Source organism: Hemicordylus capensis, chromosome 1 (assembly GCF_027244095.1).
Source record: "Hemicordylus capensis ecotype Gifberg chromosome 1, rHemCap1.1.pri, whole genome shotgun sequence".
In the NCBI taxonomy this organism is placed as follows: domain Eukaryota; kingdom Metazoa; phylum Chordata; class Lepidosauria; order Squamata; family Cordylidae; genus Hemicordylus; species Hemicordylus capensis.
This window is the reverse complement of record NC_069657.1, coordinates 366366862-366392760: the sequence shown is the minus strand read 5'-3', so window position 1 is coordinate 366392760 and position 25899 is coordinate 366366862. Positions and strand designations below refer to the sequence as shown.

Here is a 25899-nt window from a genome sequence, read left to right as displayed (position 1 = left end):
TCATGGTCACAGAGAAGAGATTTTGTTAAGAAAATAATGGGGCCACTCACATGACTGGGGAGGTGGGGTGGGGAGGAAGGCTGGTTCAACTCACCTTCCTGCAGACGATAGCAGAAATGTTGCTGGGAGTGCGGACTGTGCTCCCAGATGATCCGCGCTCACAGTGCAGAGCTCTGGGGGCTGATGCATCCCAGCCTACATATATCCCACAATGCATCGCACCATGAGTGCGGCGAACTGATCCAGGATCTCTTGCGAGATGGATGCTCTAGGCTCCCATCTGTGTGTCTGCTTGACTGAATGCAGCCTGAGCACACACACGATCCTGGAGCTGGAGTTGATGGCGCAGTCAGGCGCGTAACAACGATCGGGCAAGGGGAGACAGTTGTCTGGGGGCCCCACTGCCTGGAGGGGCCCCCCAGAGGCACCTCACGTGACTCCCCATTGCCCCCTGCCCAGCCCCAAGGCCCCTCAGCCACTTGCCCTGTTCGCCGTCTCTCCAGCTTGTTCTCCTGGCCGGCAATCGAGGAAGCAGGCAAGCTGCGAAGAGCTCCTTTTCTCCCGCCTCTCAGCTGATCGGCGGGTGGGCGGGGCTTCCACGGAGGCCTCGTGTAGGCCTCTGTGGAGCCTGAACTCGAGTAGGGCCCAAGCCAGCCAGGACGGAGGAGGCCGCCAGAGTGGCCACCACTGCTCTCTGCAGCAGAAGACCCCATGCTGCCAGGTAGAGTGTGAACTCCTTTTTGTGGTTACCTTCCCCCGCCCCGGATATATAGGCATCTGCTTGCCATAGGGCTTTGATATCGGGGGGAGGGACTGAGAAGTCTCTGAATATTTATTTTTAAACAGCTTGGAAAATTTGCTGGCTTAAAAAAAACTATCTAAAAAGTCCTATAAGTGGCTTGTTGCATGGCAGAAAATTACAAAAACTTCTGGAAGAAACAGTATTATATTTATTTTATTCATTCATCCATTCATTCATAAATGCACTTATATTCAAGTTGTTTTGCAACCCAGAAGGTCTGAGTGAGAACTGTGAAGCATGTGTGGTGCTTTTATTTTATTTTATTTTTCTTGTGTGTGAACTGCTCCCCAATAACTGGCAGGGACTTCAGGGTCAATCTGGCCAACATGTGAATGCAGCACCTCCATTCCAGAGGAGATGTGTGTTAAAGGGCTTTAAAAGCCTCCTGTGAAAAACCTCCTGCAATCAAACTTGACTGAATTTGTTCAGAATTCTGAGAAAACAAACATAGGCTCACCCTGCATGGTTGAAAGTCTCCTTGGCTAATCTGCAGCGAGGGGCCCATTTTAATCATTCATCTTTCTAGTGTGTTCTAGGCATTAAAAGTAAAACAAATGTATAGTACTCAATGTATATCACTATATATTGTGACGTGTGCGTGTGTGTATTCAGTGAAATGTATTTCCAGGCAGCATACTTATTTTGGAATATCAGACTTAAATCCTTGGGGGCCTGGGGTGTGCGGAGGCCCTGGACTTTGAGTGGGGGGGCCCCATTTTAAAATCTTGTCTCTGGGCCCACTCCAACCTTGCTACGCCCCTGGGCGCAGTCATGCCCTTTAGTGCACGCCAGTGGTCCCTCTAATTTTTTTCATCTCTGTGCAGATTGAGTTTTGTTCTGGGCAGCAGTATCAAGGCAGTGTGTGCGCACCTGCATTCAGAATGGGGCCTTCCTGATTCAACCTGAGCAGGATCTAAATTAAATAGAGTCGACATCCAAAAACTTGTGAGCACGCATACGTGCGCAAGCCTTAGAGGGAACAGGGGTGCACGCATGCTTTTAGCTGGGGTGATAAGATGGATTAGACAGTGCTGCCCCGCTGGGATTGGGCCCAATCCTGGCATTTCTCACACGCAGCCTAACTTAGGCTAGGCTCCCCTAGCACAACCTAATTCTATGTATGCTTACTCCCACTAAATTCAATGGAACTTACTCCCAGATAAGTGTGTATAGGATTGAATTTTAAGAATAATATCATAAGGAGTCAAAGTGTGTAATCAGCAACAGATGAAATTTAGGAAGTCTTGTTAGAATTGGACTACAACAGATTTGAACTTTTAAAACGGGTATCTTTACTCAAATGTTTTAACGATCCTGGAGCTGGGGTTAATGGCACAGTCACACCTTCTAGAGTACTATTAGCCAGGGTAAAAATGTTTAAATATTTCTTTCTGGCCCATTTTGACAGCTTGAAATAAAGGATCTTACCTGACAAAAATCTGGTTTCATCATGAAATGTGAATTTAAAAACATAGCCCAAAGTATACCTTTATTAAACCCTTGGAGCTTGGAAAAAACTGCATCTAAGAAATAGATTTGGCTTATGAAAATTTGTGGAGCAAAAAGGTTTTTGATGTTTAAGGTGGTACAGGCATCCTGTTTTTTGTAAACATGCCATTTTTCTTCACTTCTTTAGGAAAATTTTTGGACCAGAAATTGGAATAGGCACCTTATATATATTTGTTTTGTATGAGAAACTGTAAATGTTTTATAATATTTGAGCATTCATTAAAATTAGATAAATATATATGCACAGGGCAAAAGATCACCAAACATTAGAAAGGAAAAAACTGTCAAAAGGCATGAAATCCCAGCTTCAAAGTAACAAAAACAATGTATTCATTAAAGTAGATTAAAGCTCATTCAGAGATGAAACTGGCACTCAGTGATGAAAATGCATATAATATTGTTGAATATAATGAGATTCAACAAGACATCACAGTTGGCTACTAGAAAAAAATGTTGGCTACCAAGGCAAGCCAGCATTTCTGGCCCCCAGTATTTGAGTTTTAGCAATTCAATACTGTGAAACTAATAAATTATGAAATAGTGAGCTCAGTAAATAAAAGAATATATGTTAGTTTTGTTAGTTTTAAAAGAGGTTATTAATTATTATGTATAAAACAAGGATGGAAAAGCTTGATAAAGCATAAATTCATTATTGACGTATTTTTTTATACAAGAGTATATTTGACATTGAGATAAACAGTTGCAATTTCATCTTTATATAATAAAGTGCACCCTTGAACAAAGTCAAATGTTTAACACATGCAACAGAAACAGCTGATAAAACAAATGCTGCTTTCAAATACAATAAAAAATGAAAACAAAACCCCTCAAGATAGGCTGTTGTTTAAAATGAATACAGATTTTGTGCACTGTAAAAGAGAGAGAGAGAGAGAGAGAGAGAGAGAGAAATCATGTGTCCCCAAGGGAAACATGTTACAAAAATGCACAAATGCTGCACTTAGGGTAGCCATTCCATGCAGACAGCAAACCAGAAATGGATAACATTTTTTGAACTGCAGGTAACCTGTTTTATAAGGCCAAGTAATGTTTGAAAATGTTATTAAGTATGTAACATGGTGAAGGATAACATGATTTGCAGTTCAGGGATCAAGGCAATACCCAAGAGTCCACTGTAATGCAACAATTCCTCTTTGGCTCCCTCTGTGAATGTGTATGTGGAGAAAAGCAGAGAGGAGGGGTATCCTGGGGAGGTATCTTAAGGGTTTTATGGTTTTGTTTTGCCCGCCCCCCCCCCGCACCACATCAGATCACATTACAACTTCTTATTTTACTAAGCCCCCATGGGGGTGGGGGTGGAGTGAGAGACATGGCCCAGGCATTTCTTCAAGTGCTGTCTTCAAGAGATTTCCTCACAAACCTGACACAGCTCATTCATAAAATCAAAAGGCGTGGTGTGACCCCATTCTGCTTAAAGAGCTGCATTGTAGTCAAAAAAAGAAGCAAGGGTGGGGAGAGGAAGAAGAGCAAGCACAGCTTTCAAATATTTTGGGCACTTTTTCAATTTAACCCACTGACCCATTCTAGTACGTCATTCTTCTCTTCCCCTAAAGAACCCAGTAGGATTTCCTTCCCACACAGACATCTCACAGCTCATTTAACCTATCTGTCCAGGACATTAGGACAAAATGTCCAGGACAAAAAAGCATGTTTTTCCTAAGGAAAAAAGGAGATATGTCAACTCTCTTCACAAGAGTGAATGGATACTTGTATTCACATAGGTATTCCAATAAAATATACAATTGTCATAGAGCTTAAGAACTACCTCACACAAGGTCATTTCCAATTGCTCTGCATATCATATATGCAGTCTGTTATGTGTAATCAAGATACAAAAATCTGCTATGTTGCATGTACATATGGCAAGAACTCATTACTAAACTTCCTTTCATAGGTACACACGGTGAATTAGGCACAAATGCAGATTGACGCATGGTAGTTGCAGCATTTCCTAAACAGTTTATTTTGTGTCGGAAATTTCTTGTGTAAAAAATAATAATCTAAAAAGACAAGTTAAACTGCCAACAGTAGTATAATCCACTGAGAAGAAAAGAAACAAAACACAAATTAACCAACATTGCCTCTTTTTATGTCTTCTGCCATATTTATAATCAGTAGCACTTTAAAAAAAACATGTTGCCAGTTTTGCAAGATATACGATTTTAATAATTCTCTCATTTCATCACATTGATGCAGGCTGCATAACAGAAAATTTGAACATAACAAGTAAGAAATACAGCAGTGCTGAGTATCAGTTAGAGGTATGCATGAATAAGATTCTGCAATTCGATCTGAGCTCGAATCAAATAGCTGAATCATCAAATTGATTTGTCAAAGACAGCTGGTTACCTCGACAAATCACCCTTGAATCACTCGAATCAAATCAGGTGATTTGAGTGCCATTTCAAGACCCCTTTTTCTGGGGAGAGTGGGAAAATTCAATTCAATCTCGAATTCATTTGGGTCAAATCAGGAGCGATTCAGTCATTCAACCTCAAATTGAATCGCCTTCAAAATAAAGGGCCCACTTTGGGGTTGAAGAGAATCACCCCCCAATTCACCCTGAATCAATTTGGGAGATTCAAGATTTGGGAGATTGCCATTTTGACACCCGTTTTTCTGAGGAATGCTAGAAAAACAGGCTTCAAAATGGTGCTGTTTTTCCAAGGAGAGCTGGTCTACCAATTGAGGTTGGTGGGAAGACCAACCCTCTGCTCTGGATGCAGAACGTATCCTGCCTCAGAGGAGTGGTCTGCCATAGACCAGTTCTCTGAGACAGGCAGACATCCTACATCCGGAGCAGAGGACTGGTCTACCCACCGACGCTCTGTGCAGCATCTTTGGGGAGTGTGTGGGGAGTATGTGCAGGACTAGGACCAGCTCCTGAGTGACTCAACAGTTCCTGGGGTCACCTGCCCAGTTCTGGGCCTTTATAGGAACACTGTCTGTGAGCTCAGATTGCTAGAAGTTCAGCAGAGGAGAGGAAGAGTCTCTCCTCTGGAAAGAGTCACCCCTTTGGGGGAGCCACTAAGGGGGATAACAAAGGTGAGGGCTAGTTGTTTGCCTCAGGATCCCTCATGGTGTGTAAAGGTGGGTAGGTATTATAACTTGGCTTCTGTTTTAAAATCCTGGGTGAGCTGAGTTCTCATGTGTCTGGGTTTGTCTGGAGATGGGGAGACAGGGGGTGTATCTATGAGGCAGCTATTCCAGTGGTGGTGGGGAATAGAAGAAGTAACAGGTCACCAGGCTGTTGCAGGGGAAGAGAGATCAGACACTTAATTGCTGTTTTCCCTTCTGGCTGTCCTGCCAGCTCTTTGACCTTGGAAAGCAATGCCAACTAGGAATGTGCAAACTGATTCGGATACAAATCAATTTGTACCCAAATCTAGCTGATTCGGGTGATTCAGAGACAAAACAAATAACCCCTGTGGTCCACTGGCTAGATTCGAGTACAAATCGAATCGCGCCTGATTCGATTCGAATCGATTTGAGAGTCCGATCCCTCCTAATAACTCCCCAAGATTCCCAGCTTTCCATTTTTTAAAAAAGCTAAGCTCTAGCCCTTGTAGAAGTGAAGTTATGGAGAAAAATGTGTGGTCACTATTTTTCAAGTGTTTGGATTTTTTGGTATGTCTGAATGATTTTTTGATTCATTCCCACAATGAATCCCTATGAGGATTCATTGCACACTTTCATTTCTTCTATTCATTTTGACTGTCTTTTTGACAGTGCCAACTGTCAACTGCCATGTGCCAACTACACCTCACTTCCACCCGCAAGGCAGTGGGGTACTACTCTCTTTATATTCTAGAACTAGCAAATTTCAGCCCGTTAGATTAACGGGCGCTAGTAGACCACCCCCGCCCCCCCCGAGTGTGGCCGTCAGCGGGCCCAGTCCTTCCCAGTCCGCCCCGCCACCTTCGACCTCCCCTTTCTGGCTGCTCCCACCGCCTCGCCCGTACCTATAGCCCCGCTGCCACTGCGCCCATACTCCCTTGGCGGCGGCCACCTCCATCGGGGCCAGTCGGCCCACCGCGGCTGCCGCTGCCTTACCCGCACTTTCCCCGCTGCCACCATCGGGGCCAGTCGCCCGCCGCGGCCAACACCGCCTCAGCCGTATTCTCGTTGTGGCGGCGGCCGCCATCAGGGCCAGTCGCCCTGCTGTGGCCACCGCCACCTCTGGCCGAGGCCGCGGCTCTGCCGCTGCCTCGCCAGCACTCTTCTCCCGTTGGCGGCGGCTGCTTCTCCTAGGCTGCCGCTTCTCCTGCTCCAACATGGCCGTCTGTGTCTGGGCAGCCGTATCTTTTTGGGCCGACCTGGGCATGCACTCCGCGCATGCCCAGAACGGCCCAAAAAGACACGGGCAGCACAGCCGCACACATTAGCCTTTTATGGTATAGGATTGTTTTCAAGTGTTTAGGCTCTTTGGTGTCTAATAACCTTTCTCCATAATGAAGAGTCTAAAAGGAAAATTTTCCATTTTGGGTAAAATGGAATATAGGAACATAGGAAGCTGCCATATACTGAGTCAGACCATTGGTCTATCTTGCTCAGTATTGTCTTCACAGACTGGCAGCGGCTTCTCCAAGGTTGCAGGCAGGAATCACGTCGGGGGAAAGGGGTGGCCTAGAGAGGTGTGGGGTTGGTGGTAGTGCCCAAGAGGGGCAAGGAAGCTACCAGAATTTTTTCAAAGGATTTGGGCAGAGGGCTGATTTTTGGTGATTTGTTGAAGTTTACAGGTCTTTAGGTTTCCCCCCCATAAGGTATAATGGAGGTTTCAGCAGCCCCATAACTGCACTTGGCGGGTGCTGGGGTGGCCTACAGCGAGTGGTGGTGAAGTGAACAGAAGGTGCCAGTCCCCCCACCATGGGTTGCTAACCCATGGGGTACAGGGTTCTGTTGTTTCTGAGGTGTTCTGAGTGTAGATTCTCTGGTAGCAAATGAGATTTTCAGTACAAACCATGAATCCACTCTCATTTGCTACCAGGAAATCTACACTCAGAACACCTCAGAAACAACAGAACCCTGTACCCCATGGGTTAGCAACCCATGGGGGTGGCTGGCACCTTATGTGCACTACACCACCACTTGCTCTGGGCCATCCCAGCACCCCCCAGGGCAGTTATGGGGCTGCTGAAACCTCTATTACACCTTCTGGGGGGAAACCTTAAAGACCTGTAAACTTCAACAAATCACCAAAACTCAGCTCTCAGCCCAAATCCTTTAAAAAAATTCTGGTAGCTTCCTTGCCTCCCTTGGGCACTACCACCAACCCCACACCACTCTAGACCACCACTTTCCCCCTGACATGAAGCAATACACTTCCATTATACCTTATGGGGGAAAACCTTAAAGATGCGTAAACTTTCAACAATTCACCAAAAATCAGCCCTTTGCCCACTCCCTCTGCAATTTGGGTGGTGGCCTCGACCCATTAGGCACTACCACCCCACCCCACTCTTCTGACCCAGATCCCACTTTATGCCCCAAATCTGCCCCAAAGACACTAAAACTTCAACAATTCACCAAAAATCAGCCCTTTGCCCAATTTCTCTGCAATTTGGGTGGTAGTCTCCACCCATCCAGCACTACCACCCCACCCCACTCCTTTGGCCCTGGGACCCGGCTTTTTGATCTGAATCAATTCGAATTTGGATTAATTCAGATCCGAATTGAATCTGGGGTGATTTGGATGGGTCAAATTCGGACCCAAAAACAAATCGGGGGTGTTTCAATTCGGATCAGAATCGAAACACCGAAAATCTGAATTGTACACCTCTAATGCCAACCACCCACAGAAACTTGTCTTGCTCCTTTGTAATGCCAGGTTGGTCCAGAATAAACCTGAAATCATCTGTGATCTGATTCTGGATGAAGGGGCCGATTTGGTATGTATTGCAGACACTTAGTTGGGGGAGGCCTTTCCCTCCAGGATACTCTGTTGAGGAGCAGGGGAGGGGATGTGGGTGGAGAGGTGGAGTGGCTGTGGTCTATAAGAACAACATCTCCCTTGCCAGGATCCCTGTTGAAGTGTCTGACCATATTGAATGTGTGTACTTAAGTTTGGGGACCAGAGATATACTGGGACTTCTGTTGGTGTATCAATCACCATGTTGCCAGACGGAGTCCCTAACTGAGCTGATGGACTTGGTCTCGGGCTTGGCGTTGGAGTCTCCCAGGCATGTGGTGCTGGTCAACTTCAATGTTTACTTTGGGACCAATTTGTCCAGGGTGAGTCAGGAGTTCATGGCGGCCATGACAACTATCCCAAGTGTCCTCAGGACTGACGCATATTGCTGGTCACATGCTTGATCTGATCTTTCACCCTGATCAGGGTGGTGATCTGTGGGTGGGAACTCCTGTGATTTCCCAATTGTCATGGATGGACCACCATCTGGTTAAGGTTGGACTCATGACCATGTCCCACCTCTGCAGGGTCCAGGGGCACATTAAGATGGTCTGCCTGAGAAAGTTATTGGATCCAGATTCCGAGAAGCCTTGGAGGAGTTTAGTGTTGGCTCTGCTGGTGACCCTGTCTACACTTTGGCAGAGAATTGGAATAATCAACTCATCAGGGCAGTGGACACAATCGCTCCTAAGAGTCCTCTCCAACCCACTTTGAAACTGGCCCCTTGGTATACAGAAGAACTACGGGGGCTGAAGAGGCAAGGTAGACAACTAGAGCACAAGCGGAGAAAGACTCGAATCAAATCCAACAGATTATTACATAGAGTGCATTTGAAGATCTATGCTCAGGCAATATGTCTGGCAAAGAAGCGATACTTTTCCTCCTGTTCACGTCTGCAAGTTCACATATGGTGGAGTTGTCCAGGGTTGTGAAGGGGATAATGTGCGCCCCTTCCCCCTTGAATCAGTACTTGGAATCAACAATTACTTGCTGCGACGTTTTAAATGAGTTTCTCATGGACAAAATCTCTCGTATTCGGGCCGACTTAGATTCAAACTCCACAATTGTTACTGAGTCTGATGCTGAGGTGTCCAGCAGCTCCTCTTATGCGATGACCCTGGATCAATTTCAGTTAGAGACTAAGGATCAGGACAGGCTGCTTGGAATCGTGAGGCCTACCACCTGTTCTATTGATCATTGCTCAACATGGCTTATACTATCTGGCAGAGAGGCTGTGGTAGAGGGCCTGGTAGAGATTATAAATGCTTCCCTGAGGGATGGCAGGATGCCCCCTTGTCTGAAGGAGGCAATCACTAGACCGCTTCTGAAGAAGCCTGCCTTGGATCCCCCAGAGTTAAGCAACTACAGGCCTGTTTCCAACCTTCCATGGTTGCGCAAGGTGATTGAGAAGGTGGTGGCCTCCCAGCTCCAGGCGGTCTTGGAGAAAACTGATCATCTAGAAACTTTTCAAACAGGCTTCCAGGTGGGCTATGTGGTGGAGACTGCCTTGGTTGGCCTGATGGACGATCTCCAATTGGGAATTGACAGAGGGAGTGTTACCCTGTTGCTCCTTTTGGATCTCTCGGTGCCTTTCAATACTATTGACCATAGTATCCTTCTGGAAATTCTGAGGAGATTGGGGGTGGGAGGCACTGCTTTGCAGTGGTTCTGCTCCTACCTCACGGGCAGATCCCAGATATTGTCCCTTGGAGACTGTTGTTCTTCTAAATCTGAAGTTTCCTATTGTGTCCCTCAGGGCTCCATATTGTCTCCGATGTTGTTTAACATCTACATGAAACCACTGGGAGAGATCATTAGGAGATTTGGTGCAGGGTGTTAGCAGTATACTGATTACACTCAAATCTACTTCTCCATGTCAACCTCATTGGGAGAAGGCATAACCTCCCTAAATGCCTGACTGGAGGCAGTAATGGGCTGGATGAGAGATAACAAACCGAATCTGAATCCAGATAAGATGAAAGTACTTATTGTGTTGGGTCGGAAATCGGGAGACAATATTGATCTGCCTGTTTTGGATGGGGTCACGCTCCTCTAGAAGGAACAGGTTCGCAGTCTGGGGGTGCTTCTGGATCCAAATCTCTCCCTGGTGTCCCAGGTTGAGGTGGTGGCTAGAAGTGCTTTTTATCCACTTCGGCTCATATACCAGCTGTGTCCATTTCTTGAGATGAACGAGCTCAAAATGGTGGTACATATGCTGGTAACCTCTAGGCTGGATTAGTGCAATGCGCTCTATGTGAGGCTGCCTTTGTACATAGTCTGGAAACTGCAGTTGCTCCAGAATGTGGTGGCCAGGTTGGTCTCTGGGTCATCTAGGAGAGACCATATCACTCCTGTGTTGAAAGAATTACACTGGCTGCCGATATGTTTCCGGGCAAAATACAAGGTGCTGGTTATTACCTATAAAGCCCTAAACAGCTTAGGCCCTGGGTATTTAAGAGAACATCTTCTTCATCATGAACTCCACCGCCTGTTGAGATCATTTAGAGAGGTTTGCGGTTTCCGCCAACTTGTTTGGCGGCTATTTGGGAATGGGCCTTCTCCATTGCAGCCCCTGGACTTTGGAATGCACTCCCTGTTGAGATAAGAGCCTCCCCATCTCTGGCAACTTTTTAAAAGGCACTGAAGACGCATTTATTCACCCAGGCTTTTAGTTAGATTCATGGTTTAAATTTTTAATGCTGGTTTTAAATGATTTTAATGTTAATGTTTTAAATGTTTAAATTATTTTAATTGTTTAATTGATTTAGTTTTGATTTTAACTGTTAATTGATTTTAAATGTTTTTATTTGTTGTAAGCTGTCCTGAGCCATTTTGGAGGGGAAGTATATAAATCAAATCAATCAATCAATCAATTAATCAATCAATATAAAAATAATTGGTAAACCACTTCTCCCTGGAAAAACTGTGCCATTTTGAGTCCTCTGTTTCCAGCTCTCCCAAGAAAAACAGGCCTCAAAATGGCACTCAAATTACCCAAATTGTTTTGGGTCGAATTGGGGGTTATTCTTTTCGACCCCGAATTGGGCCCTTTACTTTGAGGGTGATTCAATTTGAGGTCAAATCACCGAATTGTCCCCAATTTTACATGAATGAATTTGAGGTCAAATCGAATTGCACATTCCTAGTATCAGTGTATTGTATGTTTGTATGTAGAGGGGCTGATGCATGCAGTAGCCTATCTATCTATCTATCTATCTATCTATCTATCTATCTATCTATCTATCTATGTGTGTTCTAAGTTAACTGTATATTTGCCACAAGCATATTTAAATATGTCTATTTGCAAAACTACTATTTAGAAAGATGCTAATAAGATTAGTTCCAGAATAGTTTAAACTAGGAGCCTTGATAACAAAGAAGCTCTGTCTGTAAGTAATACTCCTCTAGAGGACAATTTAGTCAGCAGGGCACCAACTCTATTCTTCTTTTATAAGTACTATCAGATCTACAATGCCTCTAAAGAACAAAGACCTTACTTACTGCATCTCATTCAAGCCAAGACACCTTCAAGCTACAGTGCCTCCATTTATCTTTTTTGGAAAGCTGGCAGGTTGGGTAATTGCAGGGATTCTTTTAAGGGAAGGAAGTCCCCATACATACCCCAAAGGCACGCCTAAAGATTCTGCCTCTTTCTCTGAGGCTTCATTTGTTAAGACACTGATTTCCTAGAAGTAGGAATAGTGAATCTGCCACAAAATACAAATATTGTTTCCTCTATGGGTTTGTTTCATGTACACAGTATTCCCCCCACCCCTGCTATTTTATTGCTTTAATGAGGCTTAAGAATTTGATGCCCAGTAGAAAAAAAGAGGATGAAAATATAATTTTATCTAATGCTACTCAATCATGTCCAAAGCTGTGTCAACTTGTGCTTTATGTTAGTCATTATATCGTGACCAATTCTCAAAGCTAGTCTTCAGATAAAAGCTTGAATGTAACCAAGCTATCACTGTTCAAGATTTATACTTCTTAGTAAGGGTGTTACCTATGGATATCTCCCCTTTTCTCTCCTGCTTCCACCCATGCACAACCTTTATTCTTGTCCATGTGACAAGTACAAGAGCTAAAAAGAAGAGGATCATGTTGTGCTTAGGATTATAATGTTATGCCTTCCTGGTGGTACATGATCTTATCAGACTTCAACAGGAGAGCTACTGTTGAAATAGCTCACGGATTTGCAATTGTAGCACAGTCAGCAGGGGAAGTTGTTGGCAATAAACTGCATACATAGAGGCAAGAAATCCAAGGTTACTCGCAAATGAATTGGAGGGGAGAGGAAGTGACAAAGAAACACACACACACACACACACACACACACACACAGAGAGAGATAAATAAAGCAACATACTCAAAGAGCATTCCTAGAAATCCTCCTTGATTACATTTCACTTGTAATAAGTCACTTCTATTGAAGCCAGCCAAATGCAGCAGTTCTCAATGGGGAACTGCTACAGTGTCTGTTTTGTTTTTTAAAAGTTGCTCACTTCACATCAAAAATAATGGAAACAATTCAGTGCATTGTGTAATAAAATATCTCCCCTCTCCTCTTTTTAAATGTACTAGGCTACATCACAAAAGGAAAACACAAAACCTACATGAATTGGAAAGATAAGATTATAGTTCTAATTAGACTGGTAACATTTGGTCACTAGTTGTTGAACACCAAGTTACCATTAATACACATAATACAGTTATCTGCCTAATTCTGAGTAGAAATACTCCAAGTTCAGATGATAAATTACTGTAGCTCTTCTCATCTAATAATGTAAAGCAGTATAGGACTGAGAAACTATATTACTAAAGCAAGACAGAGTTACTCATTAGAGATGTGCACGAATTGTATTTTGCGATTTGATTCAAGCTTGTTAAAATGCCAGAGCAACAGTGCTCTTTCACTAATATGGAAAATGTTGAGATTGATCTCCTGCAATGCTATGGCCATTGTAGGATTGCAGAAACGCAATTGCACAATTTTCCACATTAGCACAAGAGCATGTGTGAGCAACACCTTCGGTGTTACTATGGGTGGTACATAGAAACATAGGCAGCTGCCATATACTGAGTCAGACTTTCAGTCCATCTAGCTCAGTATTGTCTACACAGATTGGCAGTGACTTCTTCAAGGTTGCAGGCGTCTCTCTCAGCCCTATCTTGGAGATGCCTGGGAGGGAACTTGGAACCTTCTGCATGCAAGATTGTAGGTGCCCTTCCCAGAGCAGCCCCACCCGCTAAGGGGAATATCTTACAGTGTTCCCATGTAGTCTCCCATCCAAATGCAATCAGGGCAGACCCTGCTTAGTAAAGGGTACAATCCATGCTTGCTACCACAAGACCAGCTCCTCTCCCTTGGTGCTGAACTACTCATGCTACACTGTGGCACGTCAGCCACTGTGCAGAAACAGCATTAATTGTGCAAAATCACATGAAGGCATGGAGAATTTGAGAAAGAACAAGGCTTTTTACACAATAACTGGTCAATATGCAGATAATATTGGTGAAAACTGACAATGTTAATTGGGCAGAGTGCACATTGATCTGTCAATGTATGTATTTCTCCATCTGGGGACTATGCATACTGCCTAGCAGTGTACACATTTGACAGGGAGCATATTTACCAAGCAACGTACAAAATAGCTATAATCAATTCACATTCTCCAATACTTCTGGGTGATTAACCACATTGACCAGGCAATGTTCTCACAAGTAATCAGGGGCGCACCTAGGCAAAACCGGTGCCTGTACCACCCTTGCCATGAGCCCCACCCTCCGTGAGCCCACCTGCCATGAGCCCCCCCCACCACGAGGCCCCTCTGCATTTGGGGGGGCCTCCTGCCACCAGCCTACATCCGCCACACCATGCTGAACTGCAGTTATCTTACTTTAGTTACTTTACTTTAGCTGCCAATGTGTGGGGCGGGGGTGGGGGTGGGGTGTTGAGCAGGCCGCTGGGCCTGCCTGTCCTTGCAAACTGTGAGGCACACTGGAGCCTAATATATATGCTTAGGTATATAGGAAACTCCTATATCGGGCAGCAGCGATAAAGGAAGATGCTGAAAGGAATTATCTCATACTGCACGGGAGAAGGCAATGGTAAACCACTCCTGTATTCTACCAAGAAAACCACATGGCTCTGTGGTCGCCAGGAGTCAACACTGACCCGATGGCACAACCTTTCATTTTTCCTATGTATGATGGTACCACATACATTTATTGTTTTAAAAGGATTATTTATGCATCCCTCCTTTGGAGTTTATCCGAAATGCACAATGCGTTTTCTAAATATAGACTAAATTCTTTTCATACTTTTTTTGCTAATATTAAAAGGCAGAGGACATAATTTTATCCTTATATAAGAACTCTAATAAATGTTTCAGATTCTGTATTTCCCGAATCCCTAGCCCTGTATTGACAATTAACCCTTAAAAGAGGGTCAAGATTAAATCAATGAGACAACTGGCTGAAATTAAGACATTATTTTATATCTTACTGGCGCTGTCAAAGTCAGCCAGTGCTTTGTCTATAAACTGATTTATGAAGAAAATACCTTTGAGAGACTCTCTTATAAATGTAAGCTTAAAAGATTGAACACCATGTAATAAGCTGGTTTATAATTGCAGGGAGGTACAATTAAATGGCCATATTTCCATGAACTTTTAGGGTTTTTCCCCCCATGTCTGTCTGACACTCTCTGAGGGCTGGCTTGGTCTTGTGCTACATCCTTGAATCTGTGTATCTCTGGATCAGTGATCAGAATAAATGTTATGGCTCAGCGCCTGAGCTGCTGTCAGGCACAGTACTCTCAAGTTACTTACTGACACAGTAAAGTAATCTTTACATCAGAAAGTATGGGCAGATCAGGCTTCACTAATCTTTGGAGAGGTTGGCGTTCTTTCTTAAGCTAGGGAGGTTTCTTGGGTCAAAGTCTGAGGAGCCCTGCAACAATGTTTATAGTGGCCTGGGGGGAAACTGAAGACATTGGGGATATGGAAATGTGCAAACAGGCACCCACTAGAATCCTGAGTTATTCAACATAAAATATTAGTAAAGGTCTGAATAAAAGGGAGCACCCCCACACACAAATGTCCAATTTCTGCTGTACTGTCTAAGAGCTGGAGAATACATACTCACTAGTTTGGCAAATGGTGTTCCATAACAGAGTTGTTGTCAGGATAAAGGGATTAGATTTGTACAAATGAGACATAACTCCTATTGTAGTCTTGCTTTGTCTTAATGTAATTTGCCTTGTGACTTGTGACTTTGTAAACTCTTGCGAAGAGAACTTCATATAAAAGATTGCCAATGTATTCACTACAAAGAACACAACAAACGCCAAGAACTACAAAAGTGAATTCCACTGATTTTCCTACTACCTATTTTGACTGTTATTTTTTTAAAACAGAAAAGTATGTTGAAGCAACAAGCAAGATTTCTGAATTAAGCAGAGGAGTAAATAAAAATGAAAAGCTATGTAAAATCAGAAGCAGTCGTGCCAATCTGCTAGGAACTGAACCACTGCCAGTTAGTGGGCCTCAGGGCTCCATAGTATTTCTCAGCATAGTGCCAAACTACAGCAATATTGTTATGGTTAGAGAGGAATTTCTCACAAGAGCTAACAGAGGCAGAAGGTCATAAATAAACACAGCAGGATTGCCTTGTCAGTTCTCATTATTAGCGCTGCAGGCACTTGCTTTTCTATGGGCTGCTCGCAGGTTCACTTAAGTGTAAGTGCTCGTCCTCAGAATATCACATGCTCATAAATAAAGAAAACATTTCTTAGCCTGGAAAATGAAAGCGCATGCATGTGTGAATGCATGAGTGGATGGACTCTTGTACACATTCACAAATACACATACAGCATCCAGATGAGGCTGAATTTTAAACATCAAACCTGTTCTTTTACTGTGGGCTTCGTTATGACTCATGGGCCTCTGACAGACCTCCGCCATAATGAACAAGAAGCTGTACTTTCTTACTATAATAATGGTCATCAGAATTACATCTGAGCAGAAAATGAAGCTGAGCTCCTAAAATGATCCTGACATCCATTATAAAACCAGGAAAGCACAGCTGTGTGATCATTATTGCAATTATAAAATGACATTTAGTGTTAACTTACTTTTGTTGAAGAGAAAGAAGAGAAAGATAACAGCAGTATCTGGAAGGAGTGGGTGGAAGAATAGAAGTCTATAAACATTAGAAACTATATATTGATGAAAAAGGCAAAATGCTTAAGGCTTTCCATGGGCAGCAATTTTGTACAACATCCTTGCTGTATCACCACTGTTATTAATTCTAGGCAAGTGTTAAACTTTACATGATGAAGCACCACAGCAAACAGGAGGTCTAGCAATGCATAGCAGAGTCTTTCAATGATCAATGGCATATATATATCTTCTGTGGGAAGTACAGGCACAGCCAAAAGTACCAATATTTGCCTGTGTGTTAATCCTGGTAATGTTAGTCTAGATAATAAGCAACACCACTGTTGCTACCTGATGTCAAGCATCTAGGGACTGAACCTCATGCAAGTCTCCTTTCACTTCTCAGCCGAGAATAGTGATCTCTCTCTCTCTCTCCCTCCCTCCCCCACCCTTGAGAATTTGTAGCATAATGGTGGCCCTCCTTGTAGATCTGCAGATGGCAGAATGACAGTAGCCTTGCTTTTAGCAGGTTATTTAGCCCTGATGCTGTAAAAGCACAGCAAATATTAAAATATTAGGGAAAGATGTATAAAATAATTGTCTTGAAAAGACTGAGCACTTTTCACATTCCTACTTAGATTCCTTATGATAGCAATTCTTCTGATTCATTGATTAGCCAAAATATTTTGAAACTTAATTAATCCCTAACAAGGAAAAAGATACATGCAATGGAAAACTAAGGCTGCATATATAACATGTATTTATGATTTTGCCAAACAAGTGAAGAATCTGATACAGGTTACATAATTTGGCATCCTGAGAATCTGAGCTTTAATTTTCTTTTTGAATATTTTTTTTTTACCACCACAGTTGTGGAAAACCTTGAAAATAAATAGGCAGTGAGAGTATTCTCACGATCAGTGGAAAGCGGGCTAAGGGTGCCTAGCCCGCTTCCCACGGATGGTGGGAACCACAGGGCTCACAGGCAAGCCTGATTTCCCCAAAGTGGGCCACCCACTTAACTGCCCCTCCCCTTCGCCCAGGTTAGCGAGCGAGCGCTCCGCTAACCCGGGTTTCTTGGTTGTGTATTGCTGCGGCACAGCTCCGCACCATGCCCACACACGAGGAGACCCCTGGCCTGGAGGCTGCAAGCAGCCTCCCAGGCTCAGGGGTCTCTCCAGCATGCCCTGCGCACTTGTGTGGGGCATCCTGGAACTTCCAGGGGACACATGGCCCCCGATCCCCACAGCCCCCGCCGGCTCCGTGACGGAGCCGGCAGTTGTGAAGGCAGCCGATCCGGCCGCCCAGGACTCCCTTCTGCTCATCTGCGGGGAGAGCGGACTCAGCCCACTCTCACCCCTAACCCCGTAACAGCGCGTCTCACTGATTGTGAGAATCACCTCAGTGTTTGACGTAAGCTCATTAAATATAAACTGTCTAAAGAGGGCAGATACATCAACTGATGGGGCATTAACTCATATTCTCTCCCCCTTAACTAATATTCCTCCTATGTGTCTTCCTTCTCCTTGCACCCAACATACAAACATCTAATCTCTATGCCACTTACTACCTCAAGCTTGTAAGATAAATTGGTTTTTTAAAAGAGTGCAATAAAGAAATACAAATCCCCCTTTCTCCATTCCCATTACCACCTGTTGTACCCCCCACCAAATGTGCTCCAGATAAGTGGTAGTTGGAGCCCTTAAAATAAAGGGAGCTCCAAAACTTACATGCACACTCTTATTTCATTTTATTAATTGCATTATATTGTATTATTTAACTGTATTATTCATATATATATATCCTTCTCCAAAGAGCTCAGTGTGGTATGTGTATGTTCTTCCCACAGGACATTGTGAAGATAAAATGAGAAGAACATACACATACTACACTGAGCTCTTTGAAGAAGGATATATATATGAATAATTATATATAGTTTAATGCCACATCTGAGATTTGGATTTTCTCTGTAAATAAGGCCACAAGTTCTATATTTTTAATTTTGATGTTTGTATGGATGAGTAGATATGTTATTCAGCTGTCATTGGGTTAGAACGAAATGATAGGAGGAGACAAGATGGGGGAATAGGATCCAAGTTGATGTATTAGATAACCATGAGATGTCATATGTTTTGTATTGTTTTTACTCTTTTTCTTTTTTGTTCTTGTTTCTGGCTATTTTTTAGTATTTATTTAGATTAAAAGAGAGAATTACAGCTAGAATAAATCTTAGGTGATGTTGGCACCTAATAATTTGAAATATTTTTCCAGCTGAACTCTTGAGAACAAGAACAAGATTTTGTTTTCCTTTGAAATATTATAATATAGATTGGTCCTTGACCAGTTTTTATCTCATGTACTTCTTGATGTTCATGGTTTGATCTCCTTTACAGCAGCAGTCTTCGGTAGGCAGTTAAAAAACAACAACAATCAAAAAACACTAACAGATATAACTATGTTTTGCACAGAACCTAAGTAAAACAGATCCCCCTCTGCAGCCTTTTCTTGATGATCTTCCAGTCAAGGAAGTTATGCTGCTAGTACTGATATGTAACAATGAGAGTAGCGTTCAAATAATTGCTTCTCCAGGCTCTACAGCCTTTCATTATGCACCACTCATCACTTGCAGTTTCAGTAGACGGAGCATCATCTTCCAAGTGAAGATTCTCTGTATATATTTTAAAGAGTGCCAAATTGGTCTACACAGTCTCAGAATTCAGAACAAGATTGTCCATTAGTAACAACACTTCCAGCAGTAGAGAAAATGGGTTCTGAGCTGTAGATGTTCCAAAATGAAGTGTAAATGTTGGACGTCGCTCACTGCCAAGGCAAGCAAGACTTTCTATTCCATCAACCATTCAATTCAGAAGCAGATTGAGGTGTTACAAGGACAGATTTCTTTATGTAGCAGCAGTGGAAACTCTGTACTTCTCAACTCTAGATTACCCTTTCAAGGGAGCTGTTGAAAAGGCTAAAAAGCAGCAGCAATAAACATTGGTTTTAACTGACTCCTTTGCCCCTGCCATCCATGCTCAGACTGTGTACACACTAAAGGCAGTATATACTGCAGCAACAGTGGGCAACTTGTTTACTGTTCACCACTACTCTGGAAAAATGGTGAAAGCTGGGAGGCTGCAAATAATATCCTCAATTCAGTGATATATAATTAACATAATTCAAATACTATTTGTGTTAAAATTGTGAAAACCAAGTCACAGCTGGTGGACATGTCATGCTTGATATTGCATTATGGATTTGCAAAAACTGAAAGTGAAATAAGAAACTTCCTAAAATTAAGAAACTGGCTTAGAAATCAAGGCATTTTAAATACTCAATCATCCTTGAACTTTGGTTCTGAATTGTTAGCATACAATGGTCTTAGTCTCCTTTAGCAATCACTGAGCTACATATACTGTACACTTGGATCCAGAAAAGTATGAGTGGTGTTCTGCTAATACAACAAGGCTTTACCATCTCCTTCTTCCCATTCCACCCCTAAAAAGCTAATCCTGAAAGTTGTATGGGATGCGGCATGGCGGGGGTGGGGCAAGGATACAGCCGATGGGGAGGATCACTGGAAACTAGCAAAGGCTCTCAGGCGGCAGTATTACTTAATCACTTACAAATTTTGACTGAACATCCAGGTATCACAGCTGCTGACTTCTGTGTTCTCCATATGTAGCCCTCCAACAGGCGTTGAGAACTGGACTTTCCAGCTGCTTTACGCTATGCAGACCATCACGGAATCCCAAAGCATCAGTGATAATGACCAATGTGATTACTACTCCCCCTCTTTTGCTCTGAACAAGAGCCCAATTAAGACACTATACGGTATAAGTATACAGATATCTGTACACTTGTACATGTGTTTGTGTGAATGACTGTACCTGTATACATTTTAAAAGTGAACCTAGATACAGACCCTTTCAAATGCATGGTACAGACAGGAAGTGTAGTTCTGTACCTGTGCTCAACATAACATGATAATGACTGCACCTGTGTATAGATCTGCACCTGTGTACACTGTGTACTTGTTGTATCAGTGTGTTGAACATAACATGTGAATGGGTCTATGATTAGCCATGCAAAAGATGGATTTGCCTTCTAGTGCAGTGAACGACAAGCATTTTCCCTTGTCTAACTGGGCTCACTTGTCCCAGTTCTTCCCCTGGCAAAAGTGCTTGCTTTCCTGCAAACGAGCCTTGCTCTCCTACGGGGACTAGAACCCTTGACTAGGGAGCCTGTATGTTTGCTCTACATGCCAACTCCCCTCCAGAAAGTGCCTTTCCTTCCCTTTGCACTCTACGCTGAAAGAAGTGGTTATTAAGCCTCTGTGTGTTGAGGTGATGATGCAAAGGGGATTTGAACCTTGCTTTCTAGGATTCCTAGCAGCTTTTCCTATCTGTCCTGTTGCTGCCTGTAGTAGCTCCAGAGCAGTGTTGCCATGGTCGAAGGAGTGGTTAGTGGAGTTGAACTTTTCTGTGATTTCTCTTTTTAAATGTTGCTCTTATTTTCTCCTTCTTTTTGTTCTAGGAGTGACTTATACTGAAGTTACACTGGTGTAAGTGGTCTGCAGTGTAACTGGTGCTATAGGACTGCTCTGACCTTGAGACACATACAATGTTCCCAAGCTTTCAGGTAAGTGGAAGGAGTGAGGTGATTCTTTTGTTAGTTACAGAAGGGATGCATTCTCTGAGGAATTGTGGCTGCACGGGAGCAAAAGCAGGGAATAAACTCAAAATGCCTTGAAATTAAGGCATTTTGAGTTTATTCCCTGCTTTTGTGAGTGTTTAGGAGAAGCAGTCGTATTTAGGGGAAGGGATGCTCAGACTACCCTACAATACAATGAGAGTAGGTGAGACTTGGATTATTAGTCCATAATTTGGAATCTTCAGTGACACCTTTAAGAAAAACTAGTTGTTACATTTCAGTTTCCTTCCTGTTTATCTCCTATTTGATAGTATCTGTCCTTGATATGCAAGAAAATAAATATCTCATAAATGCAACTGAAACCCATGGGTTGCACAAAGTGCCTCAAAAATGGCACAGAGGCTGCTAACAACAATGTGGAAGTGGTATTTTTATTTACTGTGCTGTATATTGCTGTTCTCTAGAAATATTTTAAACAAACCAATAAATCCCCAGGAAGTGGGACAGTACAAGCTAGATCCACAGAGAGCCCTTTGATTCTACGAAGAAGGGATGGCAGGCAACAAAAAGCCAGAAGCACTGTTTTTCTCCTTCCTTGACAAGACAAAAGGAGAGATACTAGTAGCCTACTATGGTGTCTATGACAGTATCTCTGGAGCTGTCTCTAAGCTTTGGAACTTGCTCCCTGCTCAGATACGAGGCTCAACATCTTTGTAGCTTTTAAGGAGGCCTTGAAAACACATCCTTTCCTCCAGAGCTTTAGCTGAAGATGGTCTTGTTTTTAATTGTTTTGTTTATTTTATTTTGTTGTAATGACTGAAAGTATATAAATGATATAAAAATAAAGCTGCTGGATAAGGTACATCATAGCATATTGTCTAACGGTCTGTGTGTGCATGTGCGCTGGCAGAGATGGCAGAGATCAGAAGTTACTCTCTTTGGATGAGGTTTGATGAATGGCAGCATGGCATCAGTTCACACCTTTATAAGGTACTATAGAATACAAATTTGCCTTTGGCACTGTTTCTGATAGAAGGAAACTGCCGTAGGTTGTAAGGACTTGTGGCTGACTGGTTTGCCAACCCTCTAAATACTATATTATATCTCAAAGGATGCTGAATACCCATTTACCTACCCTCAGAATAAAAAGGAATGTTTTGCTTTCCATAAATTTCTATTGTAGATGAAGATGGGAAGGACACTTTGTTACCCATTTTATGATGATAGGCAACACGTGGGGAGGTAAATATGGCTTCTTTCTTTTGTCCTATGTGTTTTCTCTGTTTTAGTTTAACAATATGTTGGCATATTGCTTTTAATGTATTATTGGTTTTTTTTCTGTTGGGATTTTGCCTTTGTCCAGACCCACTATAGGAAATACTCAGTATTATTTAGCATACTGAAATACCTACTACTGATCAGCTCTGCCTCTTGGTCAAGTGAAAGGAGTATCCCAAAGGACACCAAATACCTTCTTACCTATCTCCGAGAACCCTGCAGTACAGCATAAAGCATGTCCTTCAAACTACTGAGGTTGAGTTACAATGTTATGAATGATACCATATCTTTAACAATTGTTAGGGGCTTCTGCAATCTCTGTTTGTCTAGGTTGCACTGATTCATTCCTGTTACTCATCTTTCTTTTGAGTCAATGATAACAATTGATATGCATGGATTTCATGCTGAAATAATATGCACTTCTGATTTTTGTGGTATCTTTATTCAGTTTTGGCAGGAAGCCAATTGCCACAGCAACCAACTAACTGATTATTTGTTATATGCCAACAACATCCATTTGTTTAAAAAGCATAAGACTTGGCCCTGACCCTAAATAATACACATGGGAAACATAGCAAAAAGTTCTGTTTTTGGAGCACAAGGTACTCTTCATCTCTCTGTGTGTCACTAAAGTGTCTCTCTTCTCTCTCACTGCTATAATTATACTTTTAAGACCATTTAAGAGGGCTAAATGGATTTGTAAGTGACAAAATAAGGTAACTGTTATAAACAATTCTTAGGGAATAAAGCCTCTCTCTCTCTCTCTCTCTCTCTCTCTCTCTCTCTCTCCCTCCTTCCCTCCCCTCCCTCCTTCCCTCCCTCAGGATTCCTAAGATAAAGATATAAAGAACAAAATTTTGAAGGCAGATCATTTTGTGAAATCATAAGCCATGAAGCAGACCATCTGTGATCTAGCATGATCCTTGTCCAATTACAGGTCCCCATGCAGTTACATGGGATAAATAATTTCTCATATTATTCTGAGCTCATGATAGTGTTTTTGATTTGCCGTTTCTAGTAAATGAAGTATTTCTGAGAGTGAAATATCATGAGTTTAACAGAATAGAGAAGTTTTCTACTTTAGTTTGCCATTTTAAATTTATATTGATTTTAAAAAATATATCAGACTGTCACTTTGCCACAGAACCAGTGTGGCATGTTTCATATGATTAACGCAAGTAAGTTGGATACAATTATTGCCCCGGCTTGGCTTCTGTAATCAAAACTTCACACTCAGTGTCAGACAGCTTTCTACAACATATTTGCTTTTGACTGATCTGCCCTATCTGGTCATAGGAAGCTGCCTTATATAGACTCAGAAAAACTGGTCCATCTAGCTCTGTACTGTCCATACTGACTGGAAGAAACACTCCAAGGTTTCAGGCTCAGGGGTATTTCCCAGCACTACCTGGAGATGCCTGAGATTGGACCCGGGACCTTTTGCATGCAAAGCAGATGCTCGACCCAGTAAGCTACAGCCCCATCCCCTAAATGAATTGGCCATGAAACAGAAATAATAAGAGACGGATCTCCTACTAGAGAAGCTATGGGAGGACCAGTTGTGGGAGGGTGACTGTGGCTCTTCTGAGGAACACTTTTGGAGTGGTTGTGCCTATGTCTCTCCCCCCACCCCCAACTTGGCCTGTATGGGGATTTTTGCATGGCCTCCAGACCAGACCGCAAAGCTGTCTCGTTTCTCACCACAGCCTGTACCCACTACAAAAGTAGGGAGTAGGCTCAATCCTGACTGAGGTCTGAAAAGGGCAGCATGGAAGGAGCATGTGACACAACTTTTTGTCTGTTGTGTTTAGGAGCCAGGTGCATGTGTTTGGTCAGACTGCTCAAGTCATCCTCTCAAATGGCTGCCACACCTTTCAGGGTTGTTTCCATGACATGGGATGCCCCGATGGAAGACTAAAGGCATACTCTGCTAGTCATGCAAAGGAAGTGGCTGTAGTAATGGACATTAGAGGTGGGACAGTCAGCTGAAGCAGCTGAGAGTCGAAGGAAGGGCTCTGCCTTAGCTCTGTTGGTGTTGCATGGGGCGATGGGCAACTGGAGTGACTTTTGCCTTCCCCATGAATTGTCCTTCACCCAGGTTAAGATGTAAGGGAAGAAGGAAAGGTGGAAGAGAAGCAAGAAAGAGAGAGAGGGAGGGAAGGAAACCATACCAAGGTAACCAAGTCCTATGTGCAGGTGCCCAGGCATGACATTATGCAGACCCACCCCTCCCTTTTTTGCTGCCCCTTTTGGAGGTGGGAGGCAAAAACGAGAGGCTTTCCCTGGGGAGGTGACAAACTGATGGGAAGTGTTGGAGGTTGGAGAAGCGTACCTTGCTTGCTTGTTTAGAAAATGCCAAGCAGGGGCATAGCAAGGTTGCTGGCAGCCCCAAGAGAGGCCTTTGAGGCTGCCGCTGAGTGCACTACCCCATGTTGGCCAAACCCCTTCCCTCCTGCATCATGACACAACAAGCAGGAGGTGGGGAGTCAACGCCTAGCCACTGAACTATGTGCTTTGCCGGTTGGAGAGCACAAGGAGTCATCACGTGTTCATACCAATGTGGTGGTGGGGGGAGGGGGGATAATGGAGCAGAGAGAGTAGGATTTTCCTTGGGAGAAGAGCAGGTGCCTTGACAGCCCTAGGACCTCTACAGCCCAGAGACATCCCCCCCCCCATCTCTGCGCACCTGATGCTGTGCTTCTGTGAGTGGTGCCAGCAACAGAGCTAACCACAGCTGGCTCCTGCTGGCCAGCATTTATTTTAAGAACATAAGAACAGCCCTGCTGGATCAGGCCCAAGACCCATCTAGTCCAGCATCCTGTTGCACACAGTGGCCCACCAGATGCCACTGGAAGCCTACAAGCAGGAGTTCAGGGCATGCCCTCTCTCCTGCTGTTACTCCCCTAAAACTGGTATTCAGAGGCATTGTGCCTCTGAGGCTGGAGGTGTCCTATAGCCCCCAGACTAGTAGCCATTGATAGACCTTTCCTCCATGAAGTTATCCAAACCCCTTTTAAAGCCATCCAGGTTGTTGGCTGTCACACCTTATGGCAGATAATTCCACAAGTTGAGTATGTGCTGTGTGAAAAAGTACTTCCGTTTGTTGGACCTAAATTTCCTGGCAATCAATTTCATGGGATGACCTCTAGTTCTAGAGTTATGTGAGAGGGAGAAAAATTTCTCTGTATCCACTTTCTCCACTCCATGCATGATTTTATAGACCTCTATCATGTCTCCTTAAAGTCGTCTTTTTCCCTAAACTAAATAGCCCCAGCCTTGCCTCATAAGAAAGGTGCTCTAGGGCCCTGATCATCCTGGTTGCACTCCTCTGCACCTTTCCCAGTTCTACAATGTCCTTCTTTAGATGTGATGACCAAAGTTCTCCAAGTGCAGCTGCACCATAGTTTTGTATAAGGGCATTACAATATTAGCAGTTTTATTTTCAATCCCCTTCCTAATGACCCCTAGCATGGAATTGGCCTTTTTCACAGCTGCCACACATTGAGTCGACACTTTCAACGAGCAGTTCAGCACAACCCCAAGATCCCTCTCCTGGTCAGTCACCAACAGCT

The 25899-nt window shown here is 43.4% G+C and overlaps 1 protein-coding gene and 1 long non-coding RNA gene across 10 annotated transcripts in view; one reads left to right on the top strand and one right to left on the bottom strand.

The window, feature by feature from the left end:
- The window catches only part of ARID1B (AT-rich interaction domain 1B), a 676179-nt gene that overhangs the window by 198472 nt on the left and 451808 nt on the right, over positions 1-25899 (bottom strand). The window lies entirely within an intron of this gene.
- LOC128344188 (uncharacterized) lies at positions 368-23253 on the top strand. Of its 2 annotated transcripts, none has more exons than XR_008315709.1 (4): positions 368-721; positions 20933-21037; positions 22233-22291; positions 23152-23253. It is a non-coding gene; the product is annotated as an uncharacterized LOC128344188 (long non-coding RNA). The 2 variants fall into 2 exon arrangements; XR_008315707.1 differs by lacking the exon at positions 23152-23253 and adding an exon at positions 22413-22791.